The sequence below is a fragment of the Protopterus annectens genome, chromosome 11.part0 (genome assembly GCF_019279795.1).
Source record: "Protopterus annectens isolate FY-2018-M chromosome 11.part0, PAN1.0, whole genome shotgun sequence".
In the NCBI taxonomy this organism is placed as follows: Eukaryota; Metazoa; Chordata; order Ceratodontiformes; family Protopteridae; genus Protopterus; species Protopterus annectens.
In genome coordinates this window covers 1,106,648,182-1,106,672,176 of record NC_056745.1, presented here as the reverse complement: position 1 = coordinate 1,106,672,176, position 23,995 = coordinate 1,106,648,182, and the positions used below count along the sequence as shown (strand labels likewise).

General features: G+C 42.8%; 1 protein-coding gene across 10 annotated transcripts in view; it reads left to right on the top strand.

Annotated features, from left to right (window-relative positions):
- The window catches only part of CALD1 (caldesmon 1), a 1,713,117-nt gene that overhangs the window by 1,538,436 nt on the left and 150,686 nt on the right, over window positions 1-23,995 (top strand). The window lies entirely within an intron of this gene.

Sequence of the window (23,995 nt, the reverse complement as noted above, 5' to 3'; positions counted from 1 at the left end):
TTTATTACAGAGAGCTAAGTAAACCACATTTCTGGATTTACAATCAGCATAATTGTTAAACTCATATTTAATACCTGTGTCTGGATGTTCAAAAATATTTGTATTCATGATAAAATTACATTGGTTACAATTACGACACGCAAATGTTCACTTTCTAGATGAAATTATTCTCCTTTTTCGTGTTTTTTCATAACAAAGCAATCTTTTCAGTGACTTAGTGTTTCTATAGCTAAAACTGGGATGAGCTCCTACTAATCCTTTTATGCTGCCATCTAATTGCAGTATTCCCCAATGTTTCTTAATGACTTCTGTTATAGAACTGTTGCTGTTAGTACAGGGAATAACTACTCTTCTCATTCTTCGGCTACTAAATCTACGTTCTACTCGAGTGTCATTATTCCTCTTAATATATGGAAGACCAGCTTGATCGCGTTCTATCTCTTGTAGTACTTCAAGGTCCTTCCTGTGGTAACCTCTTTCTGTAAACTCTCTCTGTATGCCTTTTATTGCATTTAAATACACAGAATCATTACTTGTTAAATGAGAATAACGCATAGCTTGATTCTTCACTATATTCCTGTGTACGTGTGGGGGATGCATGCTATCTCTATGCAGGATAGCATTCCTCCTACATGGTTTTCTATAGAGCTCTGTAATTATTACCCCATTCTCTTTTTGTATAAAAACATCTAAAAATTCCAATCTGAACTGGGATCTCTCACTGGTCAATGTCAAGAAGGTCGTAGTACCATTAATGTATGTGATAAACTCTTCCAAAGTATCCAGGTCACCCCCCATACAAGAAACACATCATCTACAAACCTCTTATAATATTTTATGTATTTAGAATATAGCAAATGTTCCAAAATATATGTAGATTCCCAATATGCCAACACCAAGTTGGCATAGGAGTTGGCACATGTGCCTATCGCTAATCCTGTAGTCTGTAGATAATAGTTCCCATTAAAAATGAAGACATTATGTGTAAGAACTAGTTCCAATAGCATAACAATCATCATAATTTGACTATTAGCCATCCCTCTCTGTAATAAATATAATCTCAGAAAATCTATTCCTACATCATTCGGTATACTAGTAAATAGAGATTTTACATCTAGCGTCACCATATAATCAGAGTCTGTCAGACTCGCATCAAAACTAAAAGGTGCTAAAGTTTCCAAAAACTGTTCTGTGTCTCATAAGATAGAAACCGTAGAATTAATTATAGGTCTCAGTTGTTTTTCTAAATAAATTGACATGCTTTCTGTCAGCCAGCCCTTATCAGAAACTATGGGTCTAAGGGGAGGTTTATCTAATGATTTATGTATTTTCGGCAAACCTCTAAACATAGGTACCAATGGCTTCTCTATCAAAAAATATTTATATAAATTCTCATCAATAATGTTGCATATCAGCATATCATATAAGTCTGCATGTATAGTTTTAATGATCCTATCCAATTCTGACATCATAAGCTTCTTATAAGTCATAGTATCTGATAGCATATCAATAATTGTGTTATTGTAATAACTATTATCTAATAATACCATAGCACCCCCTTTGTCTGCTGGTCTTATGACTATGTCAGTATTACTTTGTAAACCTTTCAGTGCTAACTTTTCATTTATAGTTAAGTTAAAAAATTCAGGTTTCAGCTTATTAGTATTCTTTTGAAACAACTCAAGTAGGTAATTCGTACAAGCTTTTTCAAAGCTGTCTAATAATGGATGTAGATTAGGTATATATGTTGATGGTTTCCTAAAATTAAAAGGATTATCTTCATTCATTGTGCTATTGCCATATTGCATACCTAGTGCTACATTTCTAGTAAAGCATCTAATGTCTACAATCAAATCGCTTACATCTATGCATTGTGAAGGGATAAATGAAAGTCCCTTATTTAAGACAGATTTTTCAGATTCAGACAATGCATACTGTGAAAGATTAACAATCAAGTCCTGTGTATGGGTTTCAATGTTTTCTTCTGAAACTTGAACTGCTCGTCCGATGTTTTCCTTTTCCTGCCCTTGTATTGTGGGCTCCATATCTGCCGACCGGCTGCTCGAAAAGGTAGTGGAAAATGGAGACCAGTCACGTCATCATTTCCCTGTTGAGATGTTTGTTCCACCATTTGAGTCGTTTTTCTCCATACAACTTGCTCATTCCATGCTGCTGAATTACCTGAGTCATTAACTGAGTCTTTAGAGGAATGCACTTCATCTCGCAGTTCTCTATCAACTCTGTGTGATGGAAATTATGTCACTTTACCGGAAATGGAGAGGACCGAAGAGTCCGAACACTCAGTCAATGATTGTGTAATACTAGTTGCTGTCACCGCATTATTAGGTCGAGTGGATTCCCTCTGCCAAGAGAAGACATTCCCCTTCGAAAAATTAAGGCAGTCTCTCTCTAATTTTCTCTTTTTAGCCTGTAACAGTCTATTTTCTAGCGCAGTTAGGGTAGTCGCTAATTCTGCTAGAAAATCTTCTTTTTGTTGGTGTGTTAAAATGGAAGTTAGACGTTGCTCTAAGTCTATCACTTCTTTAAGAAGCTCTTCCTCTATAATACTGTATTGCTCTATGAGAAGCTTCATATAGCTATAACTCGTTTCTAAATTCAACTGTTGCCACTTAGAAAGCAGCTCAGGATAAACAGAACCAAAGGTTGGCATTTTTAAAATCCGAAGTCCTCTAGGGACAATTTTCAATGAAATGCAAGCTTCCATATGTTTCTTCTGCCATTGAGTGTTCTTAATTTTACTTAGAACGTCTTCTAGTTTCCTCATTAACTGCAAGGCATTAATCGGTATTGTCTGGCCTTTCTGTGTTACTGCTGCTTTAGTTAACTCAGCATATGATAGCCTTAATAGTGGATTACCATCCATAGACAGTAACTGCTTAAGGCTAACTGGCTCAGTGTCTGTAACAATAGTTTCATTCAACAACAACCTGGTTTCTTCTGTCATGTCCCCTGGTGTAATCAAAAATCATAAAATGTAGTGTCCAAAATAAAACACCAAGGGGTAAGGTATCACCAAACAAAGTTACTGTACCAGATCCTGAAAAAAGAAAGGTGAATACTCCACGACAGTCGAAGCAAACCAGATGATAATCACTTTGAATAAGTATAAATCCATAATTGCAATGAAGGAACGACTTCTTTATTAAGCAAAGTAAGTGCTTTCATGTCTCCCTGGACGCTTCATCAGACTTTAAAACAAACACCAGCATTCAAAGCTATTTAAATATCACTTTGAACATCCTAAAACCCAATAGAATGTCTCACAATAAACACCTGACAGAATGAGGCAACATCCTAAAAGTTACTATTGTTCTAAAATTAAAAAACATATTCTTATAATGACTGTATATTTCTCTTAACTAAGAGAAAATACATAATCCTAAAAAATATAATAGTCTAGTAAATCTAATACAAAAGACAACTATGCATACAATAAAAAGTTACTGTGCCAATGCTTAAAGGATGTGTTGAAAAATATAATTAATACTACATAATAAAGCATGTATTCCCACAGATGGATCAAATAATGGAAGACCCCCCCCCCCATCTAGTTTCCATTAATGGGGGTCTGCACTGGTACTGCTCAGCTTATCTGCAACACAATTTTGCTGTGACAGACTGTATGATACCTGTAGAGTGAGACTGTGCTGTGAATCTATATCACAAGCTAACATGGCTCATCTGCAAATGGGCTATGACCTAGTCCCCCCTTGCATGTTGATGTACCATATGACTGTGGTATCATCTGTAACCACTTGAAATGGTCTCAGGGACCAAAGATGGTTGAGGGAGCCTGCTTGTTCCTTGAAAAATGTTCCCACACATTGCACCCCTTTTGCTGTGTTGGCTTTATAAGGCTGTGTCTCTGGCTTCCACCCTTTATGGTAGTCTGATTTCAAAAGTCCCTCCCTTACATTGTGTGCTGTATAAGCTATTTATGTACTCTTCACACCCATTGTTTTCCACAGATTCATGCTACTAAGTGCCCACCCAGCAAACCAGTATTGCTCTTGACTAAACCTCCTTTACTAAACATTGTTTCCTGTTCACTTTCTGGAACTCAGCATAGTTTGGAGTCCTAGCCTGCATTCCAGAAGTGGTTTACTTATATCCATTGCTATCTAGGCAAAGCTAAGTACCTTTGATTGCTAAATCACTCTTGTTTAAGTTATGTTGAGTGATTGCTACTGTTTCCTCCTTTTATGTGTGCATTTCAATGTATTTTTTATTGGTTTATGGTAGCTTTGCACTTATGGGTATCGTCTACTGCGTCTTTACATTAGGAGGACTGAGTTTATTTATCTTGAGTCAGAAAGTGTTTTCCTTATCTATCTGAGTTGGGAAATACACAAAAGGACTCGTACTGTAGTCATTTTATTGGCCAGAGGGCTCATAAGCTTTCTGTTTTTTATGTGTTGCTCTAAATTTTGTGAGTTTTCATGGGTTAGCATTTACCTGTACAGTAGCAAACACATGGAAAGCAAACTTTTCCAGTAGAATGGTCCATAAAACTGTATTCTGTAAAGCAGCAATATAGATAAAACACATTGTGTGCCAAGCAGCTATTTGGGCATCCAGTGACAACACCTACAGATTTAGTAGACTTCAGAATTGTGTAAATATTAAAAGTTAGTAGAATTTAGTACTGTTTAGCATAATGTCCCCAGTAAAGCACTTTTATTAGTCTGCACCAACAGAAACACCCTTAATAGCGTTATAACCTCAGTACAGCACTCCTTACAGCTCACCAATCAAAGGACTAGACAGTATGGATATTCACTTTCCTAACTTCTCTGGAGCCAGCTTGGTGGATATGGGCATCTTGAGACAGTGTATCTATTGTTTCATATTTACTGACAATCACTTAATCCTTAAAGAAGCAGACGCAGTATGCAAGAGGTGTACTTACACAGTGACACTGCAGGCTAAACTCTCGCATAAAAGTGCACATCAGGTTGTCGAAACCACACACAACACCCACCTCACATAGCACACAGCACACCCACACACACACACACACACACACACACACACACACACACACACACACACACACACACACACACACACACACACACACACACACGTAAGACTAATGTGTGATGAGGCAATTAAAAGCAATCCTCCTAAATAACAAAGATCGCCTAGACCACCAGATGCCAAAATTATGCCTCAGCAAGCCCAAAGGCACTTAGAAAAATAACACCTAACACCACACATACAGTCAGTCTCAGAGGAGCCTCCAATGATAAGCACCTAAAGCTAGCAAAAATACTTCCTAGGGGTCTCAGCGTAGGGGACCATTGTAAGATATACTGATGCCCATCTAACTAGGCTGAACAGGGAGAAGAGAACTCTTAGTTACATATCTGTAACTAGGATCTGACAAATCATGTGATGATATTGTCAATAAAGTAGAGGTAGCTGAGACTAGATGAATCACTACGCTTCAAGCACATAGCGGTCCCGGGTTGAATGGGACTATACCTTTAAGACTGTATTAAAGGCTAGGGTTCTGTTTCATTGATTTTTCTTATGTGATTTGTTAATTGTTCGATTTTTTTAGTTATTAAAGGCTGTGTTGCTCTGTTGCATTATGGTGTGATGAAGTGCATGGTATATGCATGAAAGCGCGTGCCTATTTTTGTTATTTTAATAAATATCCAGTGATTTATTTCCTGGCTGTGCTGAACGGTGTAATTTTGTTTTCTTTATTCAGTATTTTGGTGCTATCATTCTTTATCAACTTGATCTGCTTTATTTATTTGGATTTAAATCATGTTCCCCCTCAAGTCATTACACCACAGGTACCAGTTTGATTCCATTATAGTCCATACAGGAGTAAATAACTTGAGATGTACATCGCTGGACTGTATGAAGAGAGACATTGTAGAACTATCAGACTATGTGTCTCACACTGGTATGAGCCTATCAGTATGTTACCATCACCCAGGATGATGCCACAGTATGAACAACAAAAAGGATTCATTTCAACAACTGACTGTCTTTCAATTGTCATTCTAAGGGGATCAAATATTTCTCAGCTTGGGAGGATATGTTTAACAGACCACATTGCTTTCCAAGGTTTGCACCTTTCCTCTCTAGGCTTTCAAATACTGGCTAAAATTGTATCCACCCCATAGTGCCTTTTTTAGGCAATGCCAAACTGACAAACCTATGGACATAGCAAAATCAGCTCAACTGAACATCAAGGTGTTACTGTTCAATGCCAGGAGCCTAAATAAAAAATACACCCCTCCAGGCCCTCCTAACACTTAAGAATATAGTCATCTGTGCACTTACCAAGAAATGATTTAAAGCGTCAGAGAAGTTATCAACAAGGTATAGGAGAGCTTCTGCAGTGCAAGGTTTCAGTGCCTTCCACACTTTTAGACAAGTAGCTGCACAGATAAGGGTTAAAGGTGGAGGTGTTTCACTTTACATCAATAACAAGCATTACTCTAGGGTGGTCCAACAGGATGGCATACTGGAGTTCTCCACATGCAGATCAATATAGACAAAATTCTGTACATTGTCAGAAGCAGCTATAGGTCACCTTCCATTTCCAAAAAAACTCAAAATGCATACTTGGACCTACTGGAGGCACGTACCATTCAATCTAACACCCTACTCATGGGAAACTTTAATTACTCCTCTGTAGACTTGGAATCCTACAAAGCCTTAGAATTTCATAAACCACTTAAAAAGAGTAACAGGAACTGTTCCAAGACAAATTATCCTTTATTAAGTGATGGATCTGATGTTGTTTCCTTCATTCACCCTCACAAGAGGGTTTTGGATCTGACTCTCGGATACAGCTTGGCCACTTCCACAGACTTGGATCTGACTCTCAAGCTCCTCCCTCATACCCACAATACCCTGCATCCACCCAACTATCTCAGATCTCATTTGCCACTCAGTGAGTTATTAGTTAATAGTTTAAGCCTTAAGTCAATCTTAAAGTTAGAGTTAGATTAAGATTAAAGTTTAATCTAAATTCTGTGTTAGTTTTGCCTTAAGACTTTGTTTAGTTTCTTACTTGTCAGTTATTTTTGATGGGTTTGTCATTGGTTATGACTGACAAACTGGTTCAAGGCTTTAAACGCTGCACTTCTTGTGGGCATAAAATCCCCAATCAAGATGCCCACAAGGAGAGCATGGACTGTCTGGGAGCCGACCATCTGCATTCTGAGTGTTCTGTCTGTGCTGATTTTAACCCTTGGGCTTTAGCCAAGAGATGGAACAAACTTATCTTAAGGGGCCTTCTTCCATCCTTGGCTGAGTCTCAGACCCCATCCCAGGCTTCTACCTCCTCAGCTTCTGCTAAGGAGTATAAAAGGAGGTCCCTCCCTGTTTCCTCAAGGGACACTCTGGGTTCTAAGAAGTCTAAGAAGTCAATGGATTCCTCCTTGGATCCACCAAAGTTGGCTCCACTCTCAGATCTTAAAGTTCCCTTGGATCTGGGGGAGATCATCACCAATTCCCTGACTCCATCATTGGCTCCAACTTCAGATCCTACTTCTACAGATCCAAGGACTTTGACGAAGTTCCCTGCTCTCTCCTTCAGGTCTAAACATTCCAGGCTCCCTTCATCAGCTTCATCCAAGTGTTCCAGAAGCTTATTCGAGGTTGACATGAACAGGTTGATGAGGACGTTTCTTAATGCCCAGATTCAGATGAGGGTAGTCTCAGCTCCTTCCCCTGTTGGATCCGTGAGCTACTCTAGTCACCCCATCAGGACTCCTTCTCTGATTGAGCCCCCAGCTTTGAAGCCTATAAATTTGGGACCATCATGCATATAAGACTCAGAGCAGAGGAAGGTTCCTTCCTAGATGCTGAGAATGCCCTTGATGAGCCCAGCTCTGACCCTTTCAGAGCAGAGAGAGTCTCAGAACCACAGCATCAGTGCTGTGTCCAAGGGATTGGGATTGTCTCCTTCCTTCTGGGAGCCTTCCCTTCCCTTCCCTTGGGTGTTTCGGCACTGTATAACTCGGGTCTGATCCCTTCTGGGCATCATGGATCCAGTGCAAGTCCATCCTTTGGCCTTTCAGATAGTGGAGAGGATCTTCTCCTGGGTTAGATATTTAACCATATAGGTTCCTCAATCCAACACTGTACCTCCATCAGAACCAGGCCTTAATCTTTCTCTTATTCTGTTGCAATTCTTCCCGTCCCTAGCAGCCTTCAAGATTTTTCTGTGCAGAAGGAATCCCCATCTTCCGATACTCCTCCAGAGTATTCAGCTGAGGAAGTCCCTTGGAAGAGGATGTGTAAAAGGAGGTACATGAACTCCGCCTTGGAGTCCTTAACAGAGGATACTGACTCTGATCAGGGAAAAGTGTCTTCCTGATCTCCACCTGAAGATGTGTCCTTTGGAGACATATTGCAGATCCTAAAGCAGAAGGGTGGGTGGTCTGCCCAACCCCCTTACTCTGAGGAGTCAGTTCTCTTGGAAGCATTTGGGATGGACCCATCTACGTCCTGGGTGACCCCTCCTCCAGCAGATCCCCTCATGGACTTAATATCTCGCTGTGCATGGAAAGAACCAGATGCCATTAAGCCTATTCGCAAACAGCCTGCTAGTTTCTTAGTGCCCCCTACAGACAGGATTCATTGGAGTAGGGGTCCTTTGGTCAACGTTATTGTGGTGGCGGCAGCCACCAAGAAAGAGCTGGCAGAAGACACTGCCAATGTCCATTCGCCAAACAAGGAGTCCAAAGCACTGAACAGAATTAGGTAGCGCATTTACACCTCAACAAACTTTGCGCTTAGGTCGCTAAATTGCCTAGCTCATTTTACCTGGCTACAGAGGGACATGATCAAGGAACTGTCAGCCACTCTCTCAGAGTTTATGCCTGTGGAGGAATTGCTGCCAAGCTGACCACTCTTTCATCTATTGCCAATTTCTTGATGAGGTTAATCTCCCATACTGTTGAGGGCAGCTCACAAGCAGCCAGATGTTCTTCGCATTTCACTGTTGCAGTCATCACTTGTGGGTTATCCCTGCTGTGGTAGCCCTCTGCTGGCCCAAATATCAGCATTGGTGTTTTTCTGCGTTTACTGTTGTCACTTGCTGGCTGATGTCAAGTCATCAGTGCTATAAAGGAAAGCATCCGACGCCATTACATCAGTCTTTCTTGCCGTGGAGCCTGTAGCAGAAGCAGTTCGCAAGTGTGCCGGTCGGTCGCTGTCAGAGTTTCGAATTACAGCTGAAAATGTCTAAAGCTAAGTACCCCATTGGGGATCCTTTTTTCTTGGACTAACCGATGTCCGAAAAAGTTAATTGTCTCACGTGTGGAAAGCAAATACCACACCAAGATTTCCATTCATAGTGCATCACTTGTTTAGGCCCAGATCATGACATTCCCTTGTTGCTGGTTCTGTGCCCTCTTTAACATGAGAACTATTCATCGTCGAGCTCTTTTTGTACCCAGGTGTTTTTGTCTTCCACCTTCTCTTTCCAAAATGGTGTCCATCAACCAACAATCCGTAGACATTCTGAAAAAAATGTAACAATAAAAATAGAGACAGACCACACAAGGCTAAGCCTTCCAACAACTCTACCACTAAGCAGGTTTTCTTTTCTTCAGAATTCAGTGAGGCACTTTCGCAACCCCTGATGCCCATTTCGATACCTTTGCAGGCCTCTACTGAGACCCTTTCAGAGTCCGGTATGCCTCAGAAGTCCTCTTTGTCTTCCAGGCCTTTGGTTGTCTCTGCCTTGGTTGGGTCTGGAGCCACGACATAGGCACTGGCTTCCGAGGAGGTTTTTCGCACTACCGAATCTAGACAAAAACCGACATCTTCTCCGACTACTGTTTCTCTCAGACTGATCGATACTCTTAGGCCTAGCAGCAAGGCCACTCCTAGGAAAGCTACCTCGAGCCACTATTTTACCCTGCTCCACCACCCCTAGCTGAAATGCTTAAAATGGCGGAGGATCTCATCATCCTAATCAGGGGGTAGTCTTCTAAAAGGAAAAGGGACCCTTCTCCTGAAATACTGACAGAACAGAATTCTGAGAAGTTTGATTATTCAGATTTTGAAAAGGAACAACAACCTCTTACTGCTTATGAGGATTCAGATGCAGAGAATTTCATTCCTTCTGCCTCCCCACCAGAAGATCTTTCCTTTGGGGAAACCCTTCACAGGTAACATTTCCACTGGGAATTGCAGGACTACCCTCAGTCTAACAAAAGACTAAGACAGATGTTCTTCGTGTTTCACTGTTGCAGTCATCACATTTGGGTTATCTGCTTGCTGTAGCCCTCAGTCGGCCTGATTATCAAAGTCTTGGGTCCTGCATCAGTTGCTGTCTCATCTTCCATGACGTCAGGTAGTCAGGGGTATAAAGCATGCAGCCGATGCCATTACATCAGTCTTTCTTACCGTGCGGTGCCCGAAGCAGAAGCATTACGCAAGTGCCAGTTGGCCGACTCCTGAAATTTTCGTTTTTGAGTTTCAGAACTGAAGTCTTCAACTAAAGCGAAGTAACCCATTGGGGAAACTTTTTCTTGCTCTAAACCGATGTCAGTAAAAGTCAGTAATTGTATTTCTTGTGGAAAGCAAATACCTCATAAAGATTTGCATTGCCTAGGCACTGACCATGACGTACCTCTCTGTCAGTTTTGTTCCTTATTTAAACAACAAACTATTCTTCGTCTGTATATTTACGTTTCTAAATATTTTGGTACTCGGTTCAGTTATCCAGGTATGGTTTCGGTAAGCCACCCGACTGTCTTTACCGACATTTCAAAAAAATGCAAAGATAAAGACAGAGACAGGCCGCCTAGGTCCAAAGCTGCCGATGACGCTTCTCCTAAGCAAGTCGCCAGTTCACCGGTACTCAGTGAGGCACTTTCGCAGCCCCTGATACCTGCTACTTCAGATTCACAAGCCTCTACTGAGACCCATTCAGAATCTGGTATGCCGCGAGATGCTTCAACTGTGGAACCTTCGGATGTCTCTACCATGGATGGGTCCGGAGCTGCTGTGCAGGCACCGGCTTCTGAGGGTGTATTGAGGCCTACTGACTTGCATATTAAACCAACGCCATCTTCTTCTTCAAGGCCTAAAACTCGATGCCCAGACTGCATGGTCAGGCCTCTATGCCTAAAAAACAAATGATAAGAATGGCTGAAGACCTTATTACTTTAATCAGGGGAAGCCAACCTTCCCCCTCTAAGAAACCTAGGACTGATTTTGCTTATGATACTTCTGATCAGGATTCTGAAATTTCTGTTTCCTCTGATGACCAGGATTTGCCCTTATCTAGCTATGAGGATTCTGATGCAGAGGACTCTATTCCCTCTGCTTCCCCACCAGAGGATTTCTCTTTTGGTGAAACCTTGCATACTCTTAGGGAGCATTTTCACTGGAAAAGCAAGGATTACTCTGATTCTAAAAACAGGCTTAGGGATTTCTTACTCCTGCCCCAGCACAGGCCTTTAGCTATCCCCCCTGTACTGGACATTGTTGATGATGCCTTTTCAGAATCTAGCTCGTCCCCTGACTCCTTACCTCCTGCTCCCAGAAAACCTGATAGATATTACAGGGTTCCTGACTCTCACAAGTTCCTTTTTAAAAATCCTACTGCAGATCCTGAGACCATTTCACAGGGACCCAAGGGCATTAAGGCTGCTACTGCCAAAAATCCTACCCCCTCTGATAGAGATTCCAGGGCACTGGATAGATGGGGTAAGAAGGCATACACTTCTGTAACCTTGGCCAATAGGGCTTTAAACTGCCAATTTCATATGTTAAAGTATCAGCAGCATATTATTGGATTGCTTAAACAGAAAATGATGTTGATTCCTGACTGTGCTGAAAATAAGGATTTACAGGATTTAATGCATTCTGCTGAACAAGTTGGAAAATATACTTTGCAATGTGGTTTTGATTCACTAGAGGCATCTTGTAGGGCTGCTGTCACTGGGTCTGTACTTAGAAAGCATGCTTGGCTTAAGGAGTAATCTTTGCCAGATCATGTTAAAGCTAAATTGCTGGATGCTCCCTTAAATTAGGAACGCCTCCTTGGCAGCAAAGCAGAAGAAGTACTTAAAAAGATGGAGGAAAAAGCTAAATCTATGCAAACTTTTAAAGATTTCCTCCAAGTACAGCATCCAAGATTTAGTAGGCATTGGCCCTCTAAGAATTGGTCCTTTCCTGCCTCTTCCAGGCCTTCTCAGTCCAAACCCAGAACCAGCAGAACACCCAGGCTTCATTCCCAAGGTACACACAAGACTAAGCAGTGGGGGGCTCCCACTTCCAAATCAGGGAGTAGTAAGACTCACCCCTATGGTAAACTGTCTCAATGACTTAACTTTAAAACTTCCAAGCCCTTCTCAACTGACTGCTCTTTTAGGGGGAAAGATTGCTCTGCAGGCAAAAAACTGGGAACTCATTACCCAGGACAAATGGGTTTTAAATATAGTTTCCCAAGAATACAGATTCCACTTCCACACATTACCAACCCCAAACAGTTGGCCAGATCTACCCCAAATCAGTGGGCAGAGGCACAAAAGCAAGTACTCTCTGTCTTAAGTATAAGGGCTATTCCAACTGTCCCAGAAGAGGAAAGGGGACAAGGTTTCTACTCAAGACTTTTTCTGGTACCCAGAAAATACAACACATGGCATCCTGTCCTGGACCTTTCTATCCTAAGCACCTTTTTGGTCTTCTTCTTCTTCTTCTTCTGTCGGCTTTTCCCGGTTAGGGGTTGCCACAACGGATCACCTGTCTGCTCAAGATTGGCAGTGGAGTTTTATGGTGTCTAGTTGCCAGCCTGGCACCCAACCTTCCACAGAAGGCACACACATGCACACACTCACACCTAGGGCCAATTTAGAGTGCCCAATCCACCTACAGCATGTTTTTGGGATGTGGGAGGAAACCGGAGCACCCGGAGGAAACCCATGTGACCACAGTGATCTCCCAAAATTCAAGATACTAACTCTTCACCAGTTGCTTCCTATGCTAGGCAAGGATGCCTGGTTGGCAACACTGGATTTAAAGGAAGACTACTTGCAGATCCCAATCAGGGAATCTTGCAGAAGATACCTATGCTTCAAAGCAGGCTAGATGCACTATCAGTTTTCTGCACTGCCTTTTGTCTTATCTACTGCACCCAGGGTATTCTCAAAGTGCCTCACTCCAGTCACTGCATTTTGCAGGCAAAGAAATATTCAAATATACCCATACCTGGGCGGTTGTCTAATAAAGGCAGAAAGCTAGGACATACTTTTGAATCATCTGGCATTTGTATAATAGGTGCTAACTTGTCTGGGGTACACCATAAATGAAAAGAAATCCCATCTTGTACCCTGTCAGCAAATAATATTCCTGGGAGCAAGCTTGAACACAACTTCCCAGATGGCTTTCCTCATGCCAGAGAAACAAATTTATTTGACAGCTTACTTCAAACTAATGGCCACAAACACCCAGCTATCAGCAAGACAAATACTGCAAGCTTTAGGGTTCATGACCTCCTGCATTCTCCTAATTCCATATGCAAGAGTGCATATGAAGAAACTACAATGGTATCTAAAAAGCCTATGGTGTCAACATTCTCAGGATCTAGAAGCAATGATTCCTATCATACCTTGCCTACAGTTAGAGTTACTTTGGTGGGCAGAGGTCTGCCACCAAAACAAGGGACTACCATTCACTCTACCCCCTGCCGCCCAAACCCTAACAACAGACGCATCAGACTATGCATGGAGGGGCTCACCTGACAGGGAAGTGTGTTCAGGACAAATGGAACCCAAGTCAATTGCACCTGCATATCAATCAAAAAGAAATGTTAGTTGTACAGAATGTTCTGACAGCCTTCAAGGACCACATTCTTCCAGGACAATTCATGGTAAAGATGGCCAACATCACTATTATGTGGTACATAAACAAGCAGGGGGGAAAACAGTCATACCCCCTCTACAGACTAGCCATGGCTTTGTGGAACATAGTCCTGAGCTAGCAAGTGCACCTACAGGCTCAATTCCTGCCAGGAAAGATAAATACACTGGCAGACGAACTAAGCAGAAATCTCATGGACCCATATGAGTGGAAACTGGAACCAAAGACTTTCAACATGTTGATAAACAAATGGGGGAGCCCAGATATAGACCTGTTTGCCTCACCCCAGAACTACCAATTGGACAAATTCTGCACAAGGACTCCCTACACACAAGCTTGGAAAGTGGATGTCCTGTCCTTCACCTGGAAAAATCTTATCAGTTTATGCCTTTCCTCCTCTGCCTCTCCTCTCCAAGGTACTACTAAAGATCAAACAGAACAAACCAAGAACAATACTGATTGCACCAGACTGGCCATGCCAACACTGGTACCCCCTCTTGCGCAGTGTGTCACTGCTGACACCGTGGCACCTGCCTCAGACCCCTACCCTGCTGTCCTAGCAGGAGGGCCAGATTCTGCATCCTCCGCTTCAAACCCTCAACCTCGCAGCCTGGCTAATTACCTGATCTCTCCATTACCATCCCTCAGTAAACAAGTGTTGGATGTCATTCTGGAGGCAAGGAGGCCTAGTACTAGAAAATCTTATGCTGAAAAATGGAAAAGATTTTGTTCCAGGAACCAAACTCAGGGGATGGGCACAGCAGCGCCCAATTTACCTCAGATTCTTCAATACTTAACTGAGATGCTTCACAAGGGCCTTTCCTTTTCCTCCATCAAAATTCATGTCTCAGCCATTTCAGCTCATTACAACACAGAACCACCCTCTTCTCTCATCCCCTGCTCAAGCAGTTCCTCAGAGGGGCCAAAAACTTAAGACCACCCATGAGAGCCCCAACTCCAGCCTGGGACCTTATATTTGTATTGGAAAAACTCACTATACCTCCTTTTAAGCCAGCTGCAAGTGCATAGTTAAAATTCCTTTCATGGAAAACAGCCTTCCTTTTAGCCATCACTTCAACAAGAAGGGTGTCTGAATTACAGGCTCTTATGGCAGTGGAGCCTTTCATCATCTTTCATGCAGACAGGGTGTCCCTCAGGACCAATCCCTCCTTCATGCCCAAGGTGGTATCCAGTGTGGCTTAATCAGTTCATTCATTTGTCAACTTTCTTTTCTAATCCACAGAACATAGGGGAACAGATACTGAACTCCTTAGATGTGCAGACGACTTAGATTTTACTTGGACAGGACTAAACATCTCAGGAAATCTGATCAGCTGCTAGTGGCATTTGCTGCAGTGGCAGAGGGAAAGGCCATTTCAAAGCAAACCATTTCTAGATGGATAGGCCATTGCATTAATTTCTGCTATAAGCACCATGAAAAACCTATCCCACAGGGGATCAGACCCCATTCAACCAGAGCTACATCTGTTTCTACAGCCTTTCTCAGAAGTGTCCCTACCAGGAACATCCTAGAAGCTCCCACCTGGAGTTCTGTACATACTTTCACCAAGCATTACCATTTGCCATTTTTCTCTAAATCCAGTGCTGGTTTTGCCACTGCAGTCTTGCAGGGCCTTATAGCTGGTTCTAATGCTATCTAACTTCCTCCTCTCATTCTTAGCTTTGGGAATCTACCCAAATGTGATGACTGCAACAGTGAAACACAAAGAACATAGTATAGTTGTGTACACTTACCACAAATGTAGATATCTGAGTGTATTCACTGTTGCAGTCCTGGTTACCCTCCCTCCAGCCACCTGACTTCTTTTGGCTATACCTCTGTTCCTTTTACTGTGCTTAAAAGCTTTTTGGTGTATTTGCTTTTTTTGTTGGAGGTATAACCTTGTATGTATGTATATATATATATATACATATATATATATATATATATATATATATATATATATATATATATATATATATCTAATTGCTTCCCATTAGGGGGGCACCTGACATCTAGGGCTAGAAAAACTGATGTAATGGCGTTGGCTGCATGCTTTATACCCCTGACTACCTGACGTCATGGAAGATGAGACAGCAACCGACGCAGGACCCAAGACCTTGATAATCAGGCCGACTGAGGGGTACTGCAAGCAGATAACCCAAATGTGATGACTGCAACAGTGAATACACTCGAACATCTACATTTATGGTAAGAGTACACAACTGTACTTTCCTAGACCTGCTCCAGCACAGAACCTTGGCCATCCCCCTATCTTAAGGTGGTTGATGATATCTTCCAGGAATCAAGCTTAACTCCTGATGCTCCCAGAAAACCGGACAGGTATTACAGAGTACCAGATTCTCACAAATACCTGTACAGAAATCCTGCTGCAGACCTGGAGGTCATTACACAGGGACCAAAAGGAGCTAAGGCTAGTTCTTCAAAGAATCCTACTCCTCCTGACAAGGACTCCAGACCTCTGGACAGATAGGGTAAAAAACTATGCACCACCTCTGCAACCTTAGATATCAGAGCACTCAACTGTCAGTTCCACATGTTAAAATATCAACAACACACTTTGGAATTATTAAAACAAAAGATTTCAACCTTTATTGACTGCACCAGTTCGAAAGAGTTAACAGATTTACTGCACTCTACTTGTCAAGTGGCTAAACACTCATCGGCTATGACCCCCTAGAAGCCTCAAGTAGGGCAGCAGTGTCAGGATCTGTCATTAGGAGACATGCATGGTTGAAGGAACCACCTCTCCCTGATCATGTCATATCTAAATTACTTGATGCACCCTTGGATAAGAACCACTTGTTTGGAGTAAAAGCAGAAGAGAAGGTACAACCTCCTAGGTTCAGCAGGAATTTTCCCTCAAAACACTGGTCCTTTCCTACACCTAGCAGACAGGGTCAAGGTAAGCCCCGCAGGGACAGACCACCCAGACTCTTATCCCAGGGACAACAGAGAACCAAACAGTAGACCACTTCCACTGCAAAGGCAGGGAGTTCTAAGTCATTCCTCTATGGCAAAAATTCTCAATGACTCCCTCTACCCCCTCTGCCCTCCTTTCACTCACCAAAACCTAGGAGGAAGGCTCTCCCTCTGCAAAGAGAATTGGCTTTCTGTAACAAAGGTCCATTTCTCAGGGATACATATTCTCCCCCAACGAACTCCCAATTCCAAAAAGATACCCAGACTTATCTCTGAATCAGTGGGCAGAGGCATTGAAACAAGTCCAAACTCTCATATCCCAAGGGGCAGTAGAACATGACCCCTCATATCAAACAGGAAAAGGCTTTTTTTTCCAGACTATTCCTTGTTCCCAGAAAATAGGGCACTTGGTGCCCCATCCTGGATGTATCCATTCTGAACACATTCCTGGTGGTCCCCAAATTCAAATTGTTAACCTTGCAGCAGTTGCTGCCTACACTGGCAAAAAATGCCTGGTTAGTTACCCTAGATCTAAAAAATGCCTACCTCCACATCCCCATAAGGGAATCCTGCAGGAAATTCCTTCACTTCAGAGCAGGCTCACAACACTTTCAGTTCTCTGCACTACCCTTTTGCTTATCTACTGCTCCCAGGGTATTCACCAAATGCTTAGCCCCGGCCATAGCCTTTTGTAGAGAGAAAAATATACAAATTTACCCATACCTGGACGACTGCATCATTCAGGCAGATTGCAAAGAAAAGTTCCTCAAGGACCTCCTCTTTGTCAAAACACTCCTAACCTCTTTAGTGTACACCATCAATGAGAATAAATCAAGGTAAACACTGTCCAGGAAGATCATTTTCTTGGGGGCACTGCTGGACACAGCATCCCAACTGGCCTTCCTATTCCCAGAAAAACAGAGCTTCCTGTCTCTCTATTTTACCCAGCTGGCTTCCAGATGTCACCTCACTGCAAGGAAGTTCCTGCAAGCCTTGGGGTACATGGCATCATGCATCCTTCTAATTCCTCTGGCCAGGCTTCACATGAGAAAACTTCAGTTGTACCTAAAGAGCCTTTGGTGTCAGGACTCTCTTAGATACCTCCCTACCTCTGATCCCCTGTATAAGGGCAGAGTTTCTCTGGTGGGCAGGGGCCTGTGCCCAAAACAAGGGTCTTCCCTTCACCCTCCGCCCAATTGGGCAGACCATTACCACCGACACCTCAGACATAGCCTGGGGCGCTCATCTAGAAGGCAGGTGCACCCAAGGTCTTTGGGATGTTCCGCACCTTCCCTTACACATCAACCAGAAGGAAATTATGGCAGTACAAAAGGCTCTGACATCCTTCAAACCTCATCTCAAGCCAGGGAATCTCCTTATCAAAGCAGACAACACCACAGTAATGTGGTACATCAACAAAAAGGGAGGGACCCAATCTTAACCTCTGTGCAGTCTAGCCATGAACCTGTGGCTGGCAGCCTCTTCCATGGGACTACACATGATAGCACAATACCTACCAGGGATCAACAGCACCCTGGCAGACCACTTAAGCAGAAACTTACTGGACCCCCACGAATGCCAGCTCCAGAGAAAAATCTTTTTACAAATCACTCAGACATGGGGGACTCCAGAGGTGGATCTCTTTGCTTCGCATCCCAACCATCAGCTGAAAAATTCTGCAACAGGAAGTATCACCTAGTTATTATCTCAGCCAGAAAGATTTCAGCACTTCAGGCACTGATGGCCATTGAGCTCTTCATCATCTTCCATGCAGACAGGGTCTCCCTGAGGACTAATCCCTCCTTTATGTCCAAGGTGGTATCTAATCTAACTCTCAACCAGGCCATACATCTAACCGCCTTCTTTTCTAACCCTCAAAACAAGGGGGAAAGAATTCTGCACTCACTAGACGTGCACAGACAGCTCAGATAATATCTGGACTGTACTAAACCCTTCAGGATAATGGACCAACTACTTGTCTGCTTTGTCCCAGGGGCAGAGGGGAAGCCCATTTCCAAACAAACCATTTCCAAATGGATATCACACTGTATCCATTTCTGCTACAGTCTGCATGGGAAACCTCCCCCTAAGTCTATTTGAATCCATTCCACTAGGGCAGCCTCCACTTCCACAGCATTCTTCAGAGGAGTTCCCACCAGGGACATCCTGGAAGCTGCCACATGGACTTTTGTCCATACCTTTACCAAGCATTACAACCTACCTTTATTTTCTAAGGCTAGGGCAGGGTTTGCCTCTGCAGTTCTGCAGGGCATGCTGACCAATTCCTAGGTCTCCTACTAATCCTACCACCCCTCTCCTCAGCTTTGGGAATCCTCCCACAGGTGACTTCAACAGTGAAACACAAAGAACATAGTACAGTTGTGTACACTTACCATAAATGTAGATGTTCGACTGTATTCACTGTTGCAGTTCTGGTTTCCCACTCTCCTTCCCCCTTATATCTTCTTTCTTTATCTTTTGTTTTTTTTCTTTTTTTTAATTTCCCCAGACTCCCACACAAAACTACTAGGAGTGACCATTGACAACAAACTGAAGTTTGACCTTCACATAAATCAAACTATCAAAAATATACCCAAATAACTTGGCTGTTTGTACAAAAATAAAACATACCTAATTCAACAGGCTAAAATTACCGTGGCTCAAACTCTGCTCCTATCCACACTTCTATATGCTGCTCCCATCTTCACCAGCCTATCCAAAACTGAAATAACAAAACCAGACACCTGTTAAAATCAAATTGCCAAATTTGCCACAAATGCTCCTTACCGTTCCCACCACTGTAACTCAATACTTCAACTAAATTGGCTCGAACTTCCAAATTCATTACCTTCCATCAACTAGTCTTCGCTCAGAAACTCCTACTATATCCTATAAAAATACCAGCACTGTCTAATTTCCTTAAACTACAAGAAAACCCCAGACAACTACACTCTAGTGACAAAACATTAATCAAAATGACCAAATCCAACAACTCAGCAAGTGATTCCCTATTTTCTAACTACATAGGTAAAATCTGGAACTCACTGCCCCCTGCTATTACCTCAGCAAAATCAAGCATTAAATTTAAACAACTACTAAAAGAACACCTTATTATCAAAAGACAATGCCCATGCCTTCCCCCAGGTTGACCCTCTATACCTGTTTCCTCAACTCAGCAAATGCTCTATAAACCAACTAGTAACCAACTTCATCTACTAGCAGTCTTACTATGCTAACTTCATCTACTAGCAGTCTTACTATACTTTGAACAACTTTCGTCTACTCTTTGTACTCCCTATTTTTTCTAATGCCACCATACTCAAAATACAATTCTTGGTAAATTATGTATATTCCTGTTTATAAAATTACTGGTCAAGTAAATATTACTGTGGATACAATTAACGTGTCCTTCTACTACATTTACATGCTAAAAATGTTTTTTTTCTAAGCTAAATTTTTTTTGTATTTGTTCTTTGTATATATTAAATGACTTAGTTGTATATTAACAAACTGTGGAGCTTTTCTCCCCAGACCTCCTCTGAAAATGGACATGCATCCAGTTGGATTCCCCCAGTCAGCAAATGTATAATTAATAAATGAATAAATAAATTTTTTAAGGAGACATAAGTTTCTAACGGTGGCTTTTAGCCACCAGGACCACATTACCTTATTTACTTGGGCCTCTGACTGGTTAGGGCAAGAAAAACTGATGTAATGGCATAGGCTGCCTTCCTTTATCACACTGATGACCTGATGTCAGCCAGCAAGTGACAGTAGCTGATGCAGAAAAACATTGACTCTGATATTCGGTGCCGGCCGAGGGCTACCACAGCAGGGATAACCCACAGGTGATAATTGCAACAGTGAAAACACTCGAACATCTACATTTATGGTAAGTGTACACAGCTGTACCTTCAGGTCTTTCCCTATGGAGGCATGCCTATATGAGGCTATGTGATTTTGCGGACCCCTTTAAGGCGTAGTTTGTCAATACCCCTTACGATGGCTCCTCCCTTTTTGGGCCATCGGTTAGAGACACTCTTACTCACAGCAAAGAGGGCAGAAAGACCCTTTCTGCTATTGGAATCAAGTTTTCTACCCCCCCAGAGGTCCTTCTGCAGGAACTAGCAAGGGGGTAAGAAGGTGTGGTTCTGCAAGTCCCAAGGACCTTTCCAGGTCCTGTGTGGAGATCTCTCCTCCAGAGGCAGAGGAGGAGGGTTGTTTAATGGTAGACGCCACCCTAGAGGCAGTGGGGGTCCACAGAACAAGGGCTTTAGGGAACCCCCTTCCAGTGAGTTCTACCAGCACTTCTGAAGTGCTGCCCAACTGTCCAAGTACGGAGGCAGTCAGGGGTCAGTTAGCTTTGCACCTCCGAAGCTTGGCCCAATTGACTCAAAACAGGTGGGTGCCAAGTGTGATATCCAGAGGCTACTATGTTCCCTTTTCCCTTCCACCTTGACAATCCAAAACCCTTCCCGACATGCCACCCAGTCAAAGGAAGCAGGCAGCACATGAAATTCAATGGCTGTTACAAAAGAGAGTCATCCAGGAGGTACCAACTGAACAAAGAGGATTCTGAACAACTCATGCTTCTTTGTAGTGCTTTAAAAGGCAGGGACCTAAGACGAATTCTGGATCTCAGCAGGCTAAATGAATATGTCAAGAAGGCAAGCTTCTGAATGGTTACAGTTCAGTTCATACTGCCAGTGTTGCACAAGGACGACTGGATGTGCTTAGTAGATCTCAAGGACGCTTACTATCACATCAAAATAGACAGGTACTGCATGTGATATCTGCACTTCCGGCTGGGATCCAATCACTGTCAGTTCAGAGCACTGCCCTTTGGTCTCACCACAGCCCCCCAGGTGTTCACCAAATGCATGTTAGTGGTAGCCACTCACCTGTGGCTCAAGGGATTCCATATTTGGATGATTGGCTCCTAACTGCTCCCATGAAGCAGTGACTGATCCAAACCAGGGACTACTTGCTCCAGTTATCACCCACACTGGGCATCACCATTAACATGAGCAAATCCAGCCTCTGTCCGGTACAGGATTTGGAGTTCATAGGCACGCAGCTCAACACAAGGAATCAGATCGCTTCTCTCCATCTACATTGAACAGCCTTTCTGAGGAATCAGGTACAGCAGCTCTTACACTGTAACCTCCCACAGCAAGAATGACAATGCAGGTCCTGGGTCCATGTCTGCTGCCATCCTCTTAGTTCCCCTAGTAAGGTTTTTCATGTGGGTTCTACAATGGTCTCTAGCCACTCAGTGGTCCATCCTGTCTCACCCCATGTCCCTTCTCATCAAGCTGACTCATCTGCAGGCATCATCTCAGCTGGTGGATTCGGTCAAATAATGTTATCCTCAACAGAACATTTTTGAGCAAGTCCCCATTAGCCACCATGACCATGGATGCTTCCTAGTTCAGGTGGGCAGGCATTACAATGGGAAGATGGTCCAAGGCACGTGGTTACCCCATGAGACCCAGTTGCGCATATCAGTGTCTTAGAGATGAGGGCTGTCCTTGTAACACTGCAAGCCTTTCAGAACATCCTCCCTCCTGTTGTCTGGTACATCAACAGGCAGGGAGGAACCTGTACTCACCCCCTATGCAGGGAGGCCATGACAGTGCAGGAATGGGTGATATCTTCAGACATTCTTCTAGTTGCAATACATATTCTGGGGAAAACCAACGATTTGGCGGACAGACTCAGCAGGTCTCTTCTGATTCCGCACGAGATGTCCCTCAATCAAACAGTAGTGAGCATGATCTTCAGCAGTTGGGGTCAACCTTGCTGTGACCTATTTGTTTCCCTCCCCTCAACAACAATTGCAGCAAGTTTTTCGCTCTGATCCCCCCTTTGGGAGGAGTCCTCAGGGAATTCAGCACCCTAACCTTCGAACTCTGAAATTGACTGTATGGTTTCTTCACTTCCAACCATAATTTAGACAATCCAGGCTTCTGTCCCCGGTATGGAAAATTCTTTTAGTTTCACAAAACGTTTCCACTAAGAAAGTCTAGACAGCAAGTGGGAGTGGTTTATTGTTTGGGCCACTAAGAGGAACACCGAGCCTTTTTCAGCACTTGTGTCAGATGTGTTATTATTTCTCAGTACTCTTTTTAACAACAGTGCTAGTTTTTCCACTATTAAGTTACAGGTAGCTGCTATTTCCAATTTTCATACAGTAAGTCAGACTTGTTCCTTGTTCATGTTCCGATTGTGTAAATCCTTCATGAAGGGTACTTTCTTACTAAGGCCCTTGCATTAGGGATCTTTCTCCTCTTGGGACCTTACTTTGCTACTACAGGCATTGACACAGGACCCATCTGAACCTGCAGCTACTTGTGATATGAAGTTTCTGTCCTGGAAAACTGCTGTCTTGGTGGCTGTGACTTCTGCCAAGAGGATTTCTGAGCTTCAGGCTGTATCTTCCAAGCCCCTTTATATCTTCTTCCCTAAAGATAGGTGGCTTTACACACTAATCTGTCCTTTATACCTAAGGTACTTACAGAAAGCAATATCAGTCAGTCTATTCAACTCCCAGTATTTTTACCAATCTTTCTAAAAAAGGGGAATATGCCCTCCACCTCTTAGATGTTTATAGACAGCTCAATTTTTTATCTGCACAGAACCCAACAGCACAGAAAGTCTGATCAGCTTTTTATAGCTTTTTCTCCAGCTAGACTTGGTCAAGCAGTATCAAAATTACCTAAGCAAAATGGATTTCAGATTGCATCTCCTTCATTTATTCCTCTAGAGGATTACAGTTACCTAAACCTCCTAAGGCCACTCTACCAACGCTATGACAACTTTGTCAGCCTTTTATGCTAGAATTTCTATTGACATTTGTGCAGCCACTTGGTCTAATAATCAAACCTTTGTGTCACATCACAAGTTGGATGTTACTTCCAGCAACAGGGTTTCATTTGGCTCGATGGTGCTCCGGCATGTTCCTTCATGAGGGCCACCCAAGGTTCTCATATCTGGGGACTCTGACCCTGTTATGAGGGTGAATGAAGGAGACAATATCAGAGTAAAAGGTTATGTCTTACCATAACTTGGAATCTGTGTTGTCTTCCTTCATTCATCTTCAATTAGCCATCCAACCATCCCTGTGCCTTTTCTTCTTGAGGAACTTGGATGATCTCACAACTTTTATGTCCAACGTCT